General features: G+C 38.2%; 1 protein-coding gene across 47 annotated transcripts in view; it reads left to right on the top strand.

The window, feature by feature from the left end:
* The window catches only part of LOC122820557 (receptor-type tyrosine-protein phosphatase delta-like), a 437,628-nt gene that overhangs the window by 261,879 nt on the left and 162,938 nt on the right, over window positions 1-12,811 (top strand). For 3 of the 47 annotated variants that reach the window (XM_044098064.1, XM_044098075.1, XM_044098080.1), the window contains exon 1: window positions 8,565-9,145. The exons of 43 other annotated variants lie outside the window; for them this stretch is intronic. The gene's annotated coding sequence lies outside the window, so the exon portion shown is untranslated. Of the gene's footprint in view, window positions 1-8,563; window positions 9,146-12,811 lie in introns of those variants that run through there. One more of the 47 variants, XM_044098061.1, reaches the window with a different exon arrangement.

Raw genomic sequence — 12,811 nt, forward strand, 5'->3', positions numbered from 1 at the left:
TAAAAAAACAAAACAGAAAATGTAGAAAAATGCTAAAATGTAGAAAATGTAAAAGAGTGAAAACTCAGAAATACGGTCGCAATATTTGAAGTTAAAACTGTGTTTTTGGAAATTTCGTTGTACTTTGTGGTGTTTTTAATAACTCACAGGGTTACATTTCCAGACCTAACAGAGCTGCTATTAGGAACCAATTAGTATTAGGAACCGTTCAAAACAGAATCAAATCAGAGACAGATACTCACAAACATTTGTTTCAAGGAATTTACCATCAGGGTTACTTTACTCCAATTACTTTTCAAGGTCTACTTGGACTATTTTTACGAACTAGCACTTATCAGGTTAACTTTCAGGAATCAACAGGATTTTCCAAGCTATGGATAAATAGATCCATAAAAAAATAAAAATAAAAATAAAAAAATAAATAGATCCGTATATATATTTTACTTACACCTTTTGAAAACAATTCACTATCTTCTGAAAGGCAATTAAATGTGTGCTAATCTGCAAAAAAAACAGGGTTGGTAGCTTGTCAGAGCTATTATTTAATCAATCATCTTCTATTGTATCATTGTCTAAAATTCTTTGTTGTAGTTTTAAACATATAAATATTTAACTAGCATAGATTTGTTGGTAGCAGATTCTTTGTGTTGCTCAATTTATGTTTTTTTCTTAACAGAACACAGACACATAATTGTGTTGAGCCCAGAGCTCGATTCTTCTGCCTCCTCAGCTGCTTCCTCTATTTAATAATAGACATTTTTATATTAATTTTTTTTGCAACTTAACTAATCAATATAAATCCAATTCTGTCATTGTTGTTGACATGTTCCTCAGGAGTTCTTCTGCTGTGATCAGGCTGTTCAGATGGGAGCGGCTACCATTTGGATTTTCATACATGCTCACAACAAGCTCGCAGAGAGGCTGCTCATTGTGTTTAGACGATTTGCGTTTGAATGGAAACAGCCAGTCATATACCTCAAAAAGCAGAGCAATCAGTGCATCAGCACAGTATCCATGGTGACAAGTGTTTGGCCCTTATTCCCTTCTTAATAGGTAGCACTCTCCACCGCTGCAAAAGTGACTTCATGCTGATTGAATAGTGGCGAGGGGCAAATGTGTCTGGATCGGTTTGTGGAAAGGCCTTTTTTCATCCACGCTGATCTGTTGACTTTCACTCTGCGAACCGACTGCGCCGCCGATGCGTCAGAAATGCGAGCTTGAATTGTTTAGGTGGACAGATGTCCTAAGCCAGGTTCTGCAGAGCAACTCTGTCAGGCTAGAGTTGACTCAATCTGTCTAAACCTTCTCCCCCTCATTGCCTTTATCTCTCTCTTTGTCTCCATGCGCGCCGTGGCTGCTCATCGCCATCCCAGTTGATCTCTTAATGGACCTAATTGCTTTTCAGCTCATTGCACCCCTTTGGCTAGCACTAAACTAAATCAAACCAAAAGTCCTCCACACAAGCCTTGTCTCAAATTGGATTCTGCTTGACACCACAGTGAGGTGATACTGAACACGTCACGACTCAGAAAGTTGCAGGAAAGATGAGCAAGCACTTGGCTCTTGTCATGCAATGTGACAGGCAAAACTTTTCAGGTCAGGGGTTCACTGTCCACCTGCATGCGAGAGCCTCTTACCATATTCTACACTGTACATGGCCTTCTCTGCAGAAGCCACGACTCCGCTCACGGTGACATGCTAAATTATGAATTATCATCTCACAAGAATAAACAAGTACTTGCCAAATTTGGTGACATGTGAAGCGTTTTTGAAAGCTCATCAAAGCCAATCAAACTCAAAACACAGGCTGCCAGTGAGCCAATGAAGCCGTCAGCACCATCATTTAGACACAATAAATGATCAGTGGTTCCTCAGGTTTTAATTTGCCTCATCTAACAGTTCAGAGTTATATCTTGTTTTAAACAATTTATGCTTTCTGCTTCTCTTGCAGCTCTGTGTTAGGAAGGTCCCAGCTGAGAAATACCCGAGGCACACAGAGCATCCCAGTCAAAGTGTGATGCCTGGTGGTGCAGCTGTATCAAATCTGATTATATCACATCTGCTTGCAGTGCTCGCCCTTAAAGTTATGACTGCCCTGAATAAAGAACTGATGATACATCGAGCTCAGTGCGAGACAATACGGGATGTTAGTTTCACAGGAGGAAGATTAGATTGAATCAGATCAGGGGTCTGCAACCTGCGGCTCCGGAGCTGCAAGCGCTTCTTTGGCCCTTCCATTATAACATCTTAATTACTTTGGCTAAAACGTATATAGAACAAACTAATCTTTTTAAATATAGATAAATATTAAATATAAATAAAGTTTCTATGTCTGTCTGTCTGTTGTTCGGTCGTTCATTATTGATTTCATCTCTTTAATTTGTGCCAATAATTTGTGGCTCTAAAGGAGCTTTCTTCAACTGGACTGAGGCACAAATGGTTTTTTGCACTGTAAAAAGTTGCAGAGCCATAAATTAAATTAAAGTGACACAAGTCCCAAACAGTAATTTAAATATCATAGTGTAGACTATTCTACTTTTCTATGCTAAAAAAGACTATGAAAAGATGCTGAATTTTTCTTTTGCCATAAATCCAGGAATGGTTTTCTGAAGTTCAAACTGAATTTATAAAAAATCTGCTCAATGTAGAATCCATACAATTCAGGTTCGATTAGTGTAAGTGTTAGATTCCAAGCTCTTTAAAACAGTGGCCTGGTTCTCTAACACAGATTAGAAGCCCCTGGTAGCCAGTGACTATTTTGACAGGGCTTAAAAAGCATTTATCTTCTCAGTCCCTCTTACTGTTTCCTTTTCTATTTTTTTCTTCTGAACTTGCTATAGTACAATGTCCCCACAGCATGATGGTGCCACCACTGTTGAAATGTATGAAAGTTGTTTCTGGGTACATCATTTCTCTTCAGAGAAATAAGATTAGCCTCTGCCTTAAAAATCTTCACAATTTCATCCTCACTTGTCTGTTCTATTCTCCAACAAACCTCTAAGGCCTTCACAGAACAGCTGGATTTATACGGAGGACGAATTGCACACAGCACTCTGAAGGCAATTGGTGGCACTGATTTTATTTAGGAATGCCAAAGTAACAGAGGCTGAATATTGCTGTGTGGTACATTATTCTGAAAACTTTGAAAACTTGTATTTTCCTTCTGCTTCGCAATTAAAAACTATTTAGTTTCCGTCTGTCACATACAATCCCAATGAAATACACTGAGGTTTGTGGTTGTAACATTAAAACATAAATGCTTTTATGTTAAGAAGTAAAAGGCGCTCCAAATACACACTGTAATGTATAATCTTCTTCTTTTGGAGTCAAGACTACTTTAATAATACTTGATTAATTGCAGCAAGTTCTTTCTTGTACAGGTTTAGGAAATTTTCCAGTGGAGTCATTGGGAAGGATAAGAGGGGTTAACCTAATACTCTGTCTTTCCAAAGAGACTTGAGCATGTTTGCTTTGGGGTGTTGTTTGAAATGGATATGACGTCTTCAGGTATGTGGGTCAGTAAGTGATACATATATACATGCACAGTTACTGGATGCATTAAGTGATTGTGTAAAGCTTAGTGTGGCTTCTGACAAGTGCTTCTTTTCAGTCTTGAACAAAGTTATAGAAATCAGTGTAACACAAGTAAAAGTCCGTTTTGTCTGCAGTTTGAGGCGGTGAAGTCTTCCAGTTCTGGCTCACTCTTAATTGCTCATGAGAGCATGACTGCATGATTGGCTATCATTCAGAACGGACAGATTCCAAGAAAAGTGGAAGTATTGGATGTCTCAGTGAAGCACTAACATTGGGTGTTGCCCTATATTTTTTGTGCCTTCAAGATATATCTAAGATCACCTTGACATTTGTTGCGCTCAACTCTCCCGTTTTTCCGTCCCTTGACTGCTTGGGCACCGGCCATAAACAAGTCAATCTCCATCCGTCTCAAGACGTTGGATTAGATTTATCCTCTTAAGATAGATTGTTATCCCAAGGAGCATGAGTCTCGCTTGATGGGGGAAATTAATTTTACGATGACTGGTTTACTTGATCAGGGTTGGGGTGGGGAGGTAATGGGCTATAAATACATCAACTATGAGGTGTTGGGAGCTGAAAGCAACAATTCCTGTTATTTTGATTCAGATAAGTTGTCCCTCTTTTTATTACATACAGCGTTGTCTTTGGGTCACAGAGTTGAGAGTAATGACTTGACTGACAGTCATTTGTAAAGTGCCAGGAACTTGTCAAGGGTGAGAAGGCGTGCACCCCAGGCCTTTAGAAGATTGACAGCAAAACATATTGTATTTTTCTCTTCTGTCAGTTTCAAATAAAAAGTGGCATTGTCCGTTTTGATCCAGAATTACGAAAGTACTGCATTGTTACGTCTGGAGTTCAACTTATGGAGAAAGAAAGAAAGAAAGAAGGGAAAACTACACAGTAGCAGTCCTCACTCAGACCCACGCAGCAGTTGTTGGTTTGACTTACAAAAGAAGGCGACCTCCAGTCTATTGAGCAACAAAATCCAGTCTGAGCCTGTGATAGCCTTTACTGTAGATTCAGCTGACTAGCATTACAAAGATCTCTTTAAGCAGACTAAAGGTGAAGCACTTTGCTTAAAGCTATGAAGATTATTCACAGGAGCCAGGCTTTCTTTTAATCTCATAAAGTGCTTTTGATTACAGTTTCTTTGAGTTTTCTGATGGTCTTTCAAAGTTTTTCTCTAGCTGCTTTTCATACCAGATATCTACCCATTTTCAAACTTTATTCATGAACCTGTGATGTATAAATTAGTCATACATGGTAGTTCTGTTTTGACACATGCTATTAAGTTTAGTAGTAAAACAATTTTTAAAAATGATCTTTGTGACCTTTGGTCCAATTATGTTAGATGAATCTTCAAAAATGCCAATGGAAAAAAACATTTGGTGGACAGAAGTTAATATTTTAGCAACAGAAAGGATATTTCCAAAGATCCCTTTAGCTGAAAACCAAAGGAAGAAATGACCAGTTAAGCAAATGTTGGAAGGTTGTTGTTTTTTTCTTATGCTTTAACATTTTAATAGGACACAAGACATAGAAACGAATCAAAATTTACATTTCATTCTGATTTTGGTAAAAAGCACATTTTTTAAGTGTTAATAATACTGCCTGACCTCATTACTCAAAATGACATTTAAATAATCTGTCAGCCAACTACCTTCATTGTTTTTTCTCTCTTTTGAAAAATAATAACGTGAGCTGGAAAAAAAGGAAATTAACATAGTTTCAAAGAAATGTGAATATATTGCACTAATTAGCTCTATGAAGTCAGTTTAACCTCCAAAGACTAGATGTGTGGGCAGGTACACAGTGCATCAAAAGATTTGCCTACATTATTCATCCAAAGCAAATGCATATTGATAACCTTTGGCATCAGTTGCTACATTTGAATCATATTTACATAGTGATTGTCAGTCAGGGATACACTTTGCATGACCTTCATGTGTGTTTAAATGTAAACATGCAGAACAACGAATGGAAAAACACTCCTCCCTTAAATTATACCAGCCTAGTATCAGTGTCCTACACCTTATTAAAACTCTATCCTTTTGTCCCTTCCTCCCTTCATCCATTTACCTATCCATCCATCCATCCATTCATTCATATCTCCATCTGTCCAGGAGAGAAACCAAGATACCCTTCCATTCAAATGCAATCTTTAGCTCATTCCTGCACATACCAGAGAGCTTCCAGGCCAGAAAGAACATGTACTGTCCACAAAACAGTAATTCCATTAAATATCTTCATTGTTCATTGTCGCAAAACCAAACATTTCTCCTGAACTTGTGGAGACTATCAAGTTCTACCCTCAGGAAATGGAGCTTGTATAATTTCCAGTCATAAATCCCTATCAGAGTTACCCAGTCAGATACCTGACATAACTTACTCTGTGTGAGAAAAAGATCTGCTGTCTTCAGAAGTCTCTCAGAGTTCCTCTTTTTGTGAGATTCTAGATCTTTGTGTCTTCGGGGCTAGGTTGTTCATCAAGGGGTTTGAGCTGCTGCCATAAAAACACAATTGGTCATAGGAATCTGTCTCCCAGGGCCATCGTTGTTATTTTCCCCCACTAACACATCAGAGAGACCATGCTTTTCCCTGTGTTATCAAGAGCTCCATCATCCCAAGTGTTGCTCAACATTATGTCTGTTTAGTGTTCATGGCATGTATAAATCCCATCTTCGGGACATTGCATAAAATGTTTACCCATTACAAACCGAAATATGAGTTTACAGCTGAACAGGCTGACCTTGGAGTACACAACGCAGAACTGGTTCCCAAAATCTAAAAGCAATACTATTGATGGAAAAAAGTAAAACGGTAGATGAAATGCCTCCTGAACAGACAAGCACGCACATTTACGCTCAGCCTGACAACATAATCAATACCCTGTCCCTGCAGGGGTTTTCAATGTGCCTGTCGCTTTTACTGATGGGTTTATGGTGACCTTAATGTAGGAGATGGCGTTTTTAATGGAGTGACACCCATCTGACCATTGGAAGTCTGTTTACCAGCTTCCTCTGCATGAGGGATTTCTAGAAAAAAAACTGCGAAAAAAAACTGCGAACATCTAGCTGATAGATAAAAGTATTGCATGTGCGTTCTTCCTGTGTTTATTGTTGTTGCCTGACATTGTAAAGGTTTGATGCTTTAATGTGTACAATCTGAATAGTCAATCTCTATTTGCATTTCTCTCTTAATTATCACAGTCTAAAGATCCTCAGGGGATACTGGTGAATCCTGACCAAACTAGCAAACTACCCAGGCTGTCGACTAAAGTAAAAACAGACAAACATAAATACAAGACTTAATGGCAAATTTACGACATAGGAAAAATAATGCTGTACAACTCGTAAAAACGGCAGACTCAGATAAAACAAATGTGCAACTGAGTTGGGTGATTTAAAAACATAAGATGTGTGTATGCATAGAAAAGCAAACAACAGCAGGAATGTTATTTGAAATTGAAAAGAAAACCATGAATAACACCTGGGATGTACAATTTTATTAAGTTTCTTGGGAGCAGTGATGGTTATTAAGTCCAGCAACTGCTGGGAGGAAGGATTTCCGATGTCGCTCCTTTGTGCAACTAGGACGCAGCTGTCTGTTACTGAAAGTGCTCTCCACTTCATGCATGGGGTGGGAGCCGTTGTCTAGAGTGATGTTATTGTAACCAGCGTTCTTCTGATTCCCACCACCTGCACTGGATTGAGGAGGCATCCTAGGACCAGCTTCCTTGTCAGGAAGGTCTTCAATACCTTCTCTCAGCTGTATGTCTTAGCTGTAGATAAGCTGCTGCTCCAACAAACTCCACAATAGAAGTTTTCTAATGCTGGCTTAGAGACAGAAATGTCTTCTAGGGCATCATCTGCACTCTAAAAGATTTCAGTCTTCCTATAGTCTGTCTGGAAGCTTTGACAAACTTCTGGTGTTTCTGCTTGGAACGTTGTTTCATTATCTATCCTTACTCTGAACTTATCCACAGACCTAACTTGTCTGCTGTGCTCCTTGTTCTTCATGATTTGTTCACAAATGTTCCCCTAACAAAGGCCTTCACAGAACAACTGGATTTATACTAATATTAAAACACAGAAAGAGCCTCTGGTGATTGACCTTATAGCCACCACTTGCTGGAGGGGAGCTGGTTCAAACCCTCAAAATAAATTATTATTATTATTATTATTTTTTTATTTTTTTTATGTATGTAAAATATTTTTTTTATTGTAACCATTTTTAGTGGGGGAATTGGACAAAGCTTTAAACATGTCTAAACATCAAAAACAACAAAAAACATTGTGTATGGTTTTGACACAAATCCTCATACAGCATATATTTGAATGTTATATTGCGATATATGAAACAACGAAAAAGGCAATCCACCATTAAATTATTGCTGAAAGCTGTGTGGTTAACCCTGGAGTCAGACATCAGGGTGTTGTCCAATATGTTTAGGGTGGTGTGTGCAGTCTTAAGAAATTGAGGGGACACCAAACCAATATGTTGCAAGGGACACCCAAATGTCTCGAACATTTCATTTTCTGTTCATTTTTTGACTGGAACTATAACAATTTACTATCATATTTACATATGAAAACTGCACCGAAACTACATAAAATATTAATGAAAATAATTAAAAGAGCAAGTACAGAATTTGAGAATGTTATTATTATTATTATTTTTTTCATTTATTTATTGTTACCCCAAAGCGTGGGGTAACACTCTTTCGGGTAATAAGAGCTGGAAACAATTGCATGTCGCATTGTTCATATTTGTCAAAGTTTAAGTTTGCGGTTGCCGCGCGATAGAAACGTAAAGGAGTTGAAGGGGTGTGAATACTTTTCAAAACCCCTTCGGTCTGAGAATTAGGAGGTCAGACCTGCAGAAAACACGCAGACACGGAAAGCGCGCACGCACTCCCACGTGGCCACCTCCTCTATTCCTTCCAAATCTAATCATGTACAAGTGCACATTCCTGCCTAGGAATTCTCGGGGTGTTTGGTGTTGGTGGTGTGGTGTCTCTCGCGGACCGGGACCTCGCGGACTTACGTCACCCCCGGCCCGTCAAACAGTCAAACACACACGCGCACGTTACAGGCGGACCGAGCGTGGTTCGTGTTCGGGAAAGAGAGAGAGAGAGAGAGAGAGAGAGAGAGAGAGAGAGAGAGAGAGTGAAGGTGGGAGAGAGGCTGAGGGAGGCAGGCAGTCGCACCGCGGCTCTCCAAACACAACCACAGTCTCGCCACGTCCAACACAGCGAAGACCCGATGAGCGACACCCTCCAGCAGAGGGAATAAACCAGACGTGATTTCCAGCGCTTTGGTCGCGGACGACTCCAGTGGGAAAAGAGACGGAAAAACGTGGAAAAACGGCAAGAAGAAAAACCTGACAGCGGATTCTTTCTCTCTCTCTCTCGCTCTCTCTTTTTTTTTTTTTAAACCCCCACCTTTAATTGTTCTCTATATGTTTTTTTTGGGTTTTACCCGACTCGCGTTGCTGGATGTAAAACAAAAAGAAGAAGAGAACTCTCTAACAAAAAGCCAAGATTCAAAAGAAAAACATTCATAAAAAGAGCGGAGAACAAGTTTGAAAGTGACCGCAAAATGGTGCTAAGGTAAGGGGACTGTGTGTGAGTGCTGCAGTGATTTCAGGTGTGTTGACAGTGCTTTAATCTGTCCATCAGGCTTGCACATTCTATTTTAGTGATCTTTTTTCTGTCCAGTTTATTAGAAACCACTTATTTCCTCTTTTAAACGCTGTTTCTGTATAAATGCGCCCAGTTTTCTATTCACGAGTCATTTTTAAACCCATTTCATATTGGCACGCAACTATTTATCTTTGCATAATGTCATCAAAAATATCTGAAATAGGCAAGGGGACGTGTTATTTTTAAAGCTGTCATGCACATACAGTTCATACACCGCATCCTTTTAAAGTTGCACAAGACTCCTCTCTGCATGCGGCTGGATTGTGAAGAATTTTTCAAAGCGCATTCCTGCAACTCTCCAGAGATCCCCACGTCCAAAATAGAGGAGGAGGAAAAAAAAGAGGTGGCTTATTATAGAATGCGTTTTATTTTTGTTTTGGCTGAGGAGGGAAGGGGCGGGGGGGATGTTTAAAGTTAAAGTTGACGCAGAGTCGGTCAGTCACGCAAATGAAGTGCTGTCCTGTCAATCAGGTGAAAGTGGATGTTTTTTTCCCTCTCCTTTTCCAGTAGAAGCGCAGAGCACCTGTGCTCAGTGCGCCTGTTGAGCCACTAGGGGACTCATTCTTCCCAGACAGAGGAGGATGCAGTAGGAGCTTTTACAAGCACTTAAACTGGGTGTTTAAGGCACTAATAGGAGGAAAAATCAACACAAGACGAGATACAAGACAATTGTTTTTAGCCTACGTTGTAAAAGTAATAACTAAGCAAAAGGTTTTAAGCAAAATGCTCAAATATTTCTGTCAAAGATGCATGAATGGATGTTTTATTTGTTGAACACAACGAAAATATAAGTACTTAAAGGGGGGTGGGAGAAGTTTTAACTTTTTAATATCCTTCTTTATTACTACTCTTTAAAATTTAATTTATCGTATCTCAGCATATTTTTGATTTGATTTCATTAACGTTATAACATTTTTATTTTTGTCAGTGTATTTGTGTGCTCCAAACACTCATATATAATTAAAATCAAATTATCCAAGCTCACAAATGTTCCAGTTTGTTTTAGTGTGACATTTTTATCTGTTTCTCCTACAGTGTTAAGAAAACAACATTTTAAGTGTTTATTATTATTATTATTATTATTATTATTATTATTATTATTATTATTATTATTATTATTATTATTATTATTATTATTGTCCTCCACCTCCTTTTTTATATTATTTTTTTAGAGGATTATATTTAGAATTTGTTGTTCACACACAGAAGTGCCTAAAAGCATTTTTTAAAATTCTTCTCTACAACATGTTTCAGTTTAGGTTAGTTCATGATTTTTTTTTTAAAACTATTAGCTTCTCTGAGCCTCTGTGGATCAGATACAGTGGTGCATAGCTGTTTTTGTACGAAAACAATAAAATAAAGATGAGGAAAACAATCACCAGTCCCACCCACTTCTTCCGCTCCTCTCTCCACCCAGTGAGACCCCACCTGATGGCAAACAACTGAATGGTTGGAAGGGTTAGGGCCTTGTTGTCTTCTTGTTTTAAATATGAGAGACAATATTAAAGGTCTACAAATTTTCATTAAACCACTTAAGGTTGTCTTTGGCTAAGTTCTTAAGACTCTTCCTGGCAAAGGGAACAGATTTGTTCTATTGTCCTGAGTTGCCAGGAGCAGTAAGAATTATGTTTAGTGTTAATTACACTTTTAACAATCATCGGGTTTTGGCTTAATTTGGGTTTTGACGATATTGAACATAACGGCAAAGATAGGGTTAACGCTACATAGGGTTTATGCTGTTGGTTTGACAGAAGACTTTCAAAGGAGATCTAAATAAAACTGACATTTTTCATTCAATGGGAACAGCTTAACACATTCGGTCCACATTTTTCCTACATGTCCACACAGGAAATAAAACCCTGACTTTACATCTGTAGGTTATTTTTTGTTTTTTTTCTTTTAATCTTATATGTTGAATTATGTTGTGAAATTCAACATAATTGAGTTTGTGATGAACTGCTTTTATGAAATGCTATTAGAGGTGGTTTGATTTCAGTAATACTGTCACATTATTTTCAGTGTTACTGTTGGAGAGCCAGTGCATGGTTTATCTTATGGATTGATCAGAAGATAGTGATTAAGGCTGGAGTGTGGAAAAGTGATGGATGTTGTTTTAAACATGCAAATCGGTGCGTATTTGTGTTTGTTCAGGTGCTTGAAGGTTGGAAGCCAGTAAGCACTCCAGCGCCTTCCCTCTGCAGTCAACGTCTTTCGACAAACGCTTTACACTCTCCTGACCCAAAACAATTAGCAACGGCTGCCCAAATTTTGACACAAGGCAAATTAACGCTGCGCCGCAGTTGTTCGATTTCTTATTTTGCTGGTGCAAAAAGAGGAGAGTGCACTGAGGCGGTGCTCAGCCCGAGTCGCTGAAGGAAGGAAGTGGTCCAGTCATCAAAAAGAAGAAGTGGTGCTGACATTTTTATGTAGTCGACCCTTCTTTGCCTTTTGTTGTTTTCCAAACTAAACAAAATCCTTAGGTAGAGAACCTTCAGCTGAACTCAAACATACAAAACACAATGAAGAGAGAAATTAATAATTAATGATTATGAGAATGTTTTGTCCTCAGTTTATCAGGTTGTCTGGAGAAGAGTCACGTTAGAGGATACAAGCCTTTAAACCAAAAACAAAACGTACATGTTTGAAAGGGAATGTCCTGCCTGTACGTTTTATACTTGTACCTCATTGTGATTCCATGAACGCCCTCCTCATCCCCCAGTCCGCTTTTTCATACAGCACCTAGAAGAGAAAGCAATTTTTGAGAGTGATAAATATACTATTACAGTTTAAATATAAGCGAGAGATTTTAGTTTGTAAACATTTTGGATGTACTGGTTAAATTCTAGAAAAAAAAAAAAAGTTTTTATAACAAAGCAGAGCCAAATTATTTTTTGAGAATATGTTCAATAACTAGTAGGTAGTTTAGTAACAGCCCTAAAATGTCAAAGTCAAACTTGGTGTTAATCTGGAGTCTTTAACCCTGCTGCAGTCGTTGCTTTTGAATGGCACACATTAGCGGAGGTTTCTGGGAATCTGTTTACAGCCCATCTTGTTAGAACAGATTATAAAACAATGTTTTCAACTTTAAGTAGTTGAGTAACAGTTCTAATTCTAACTTTTCTAACAAAGCTAAGCTCTGTGGCAGTTATTGCTAATAACACATTTTATTAACAAGAATCCCAGGTTTAACTAGCTTAATCTAGTTGAACCCAATTTACTAGTAAGTCTAGGTCACACTATAAAGCCATGCTTCTTAACCTTGGGGCAATGATCATTTGTGTTAGTACTGAACATCAATTCAGGGAAAAGGTTTACATGTTACCTAGTAAAAGTGAATTTTAAAAGTTTGGATCCAATTTCAGTTATTCCAAAAGCCCAATATACTCCCGTGGTGGAATAGAGTCATAGTTTCTTTGTTCCTGTTCCACTAATGTTTTATGCTTTAATCAAAAACTGTGAAAGACAAAACTAGCAAACATGATCTTAATTAGATAATATGTAAATAATTTAGTTGTGTAGGTTTTTGTGTTTGAAATCTGTTGATGTCATAGATGCATATTGGGGTTTTTTCAC

This window comes from Gambusia affinis, linkage group LG18, assembly GCF_019740435.1.
Source record: "Gambusia affinis linkage group LG18, SWU_Gaff_1.0, whole genome shotgun sequence".
Classification (NCBI taxonomy): domain Eukaryota; kingdom Metazoa; phylum Chordata; class Actinopteri; order Cyprinodontiformes; family Poeciliidae; genus Gambusia; species Gambusia affinis.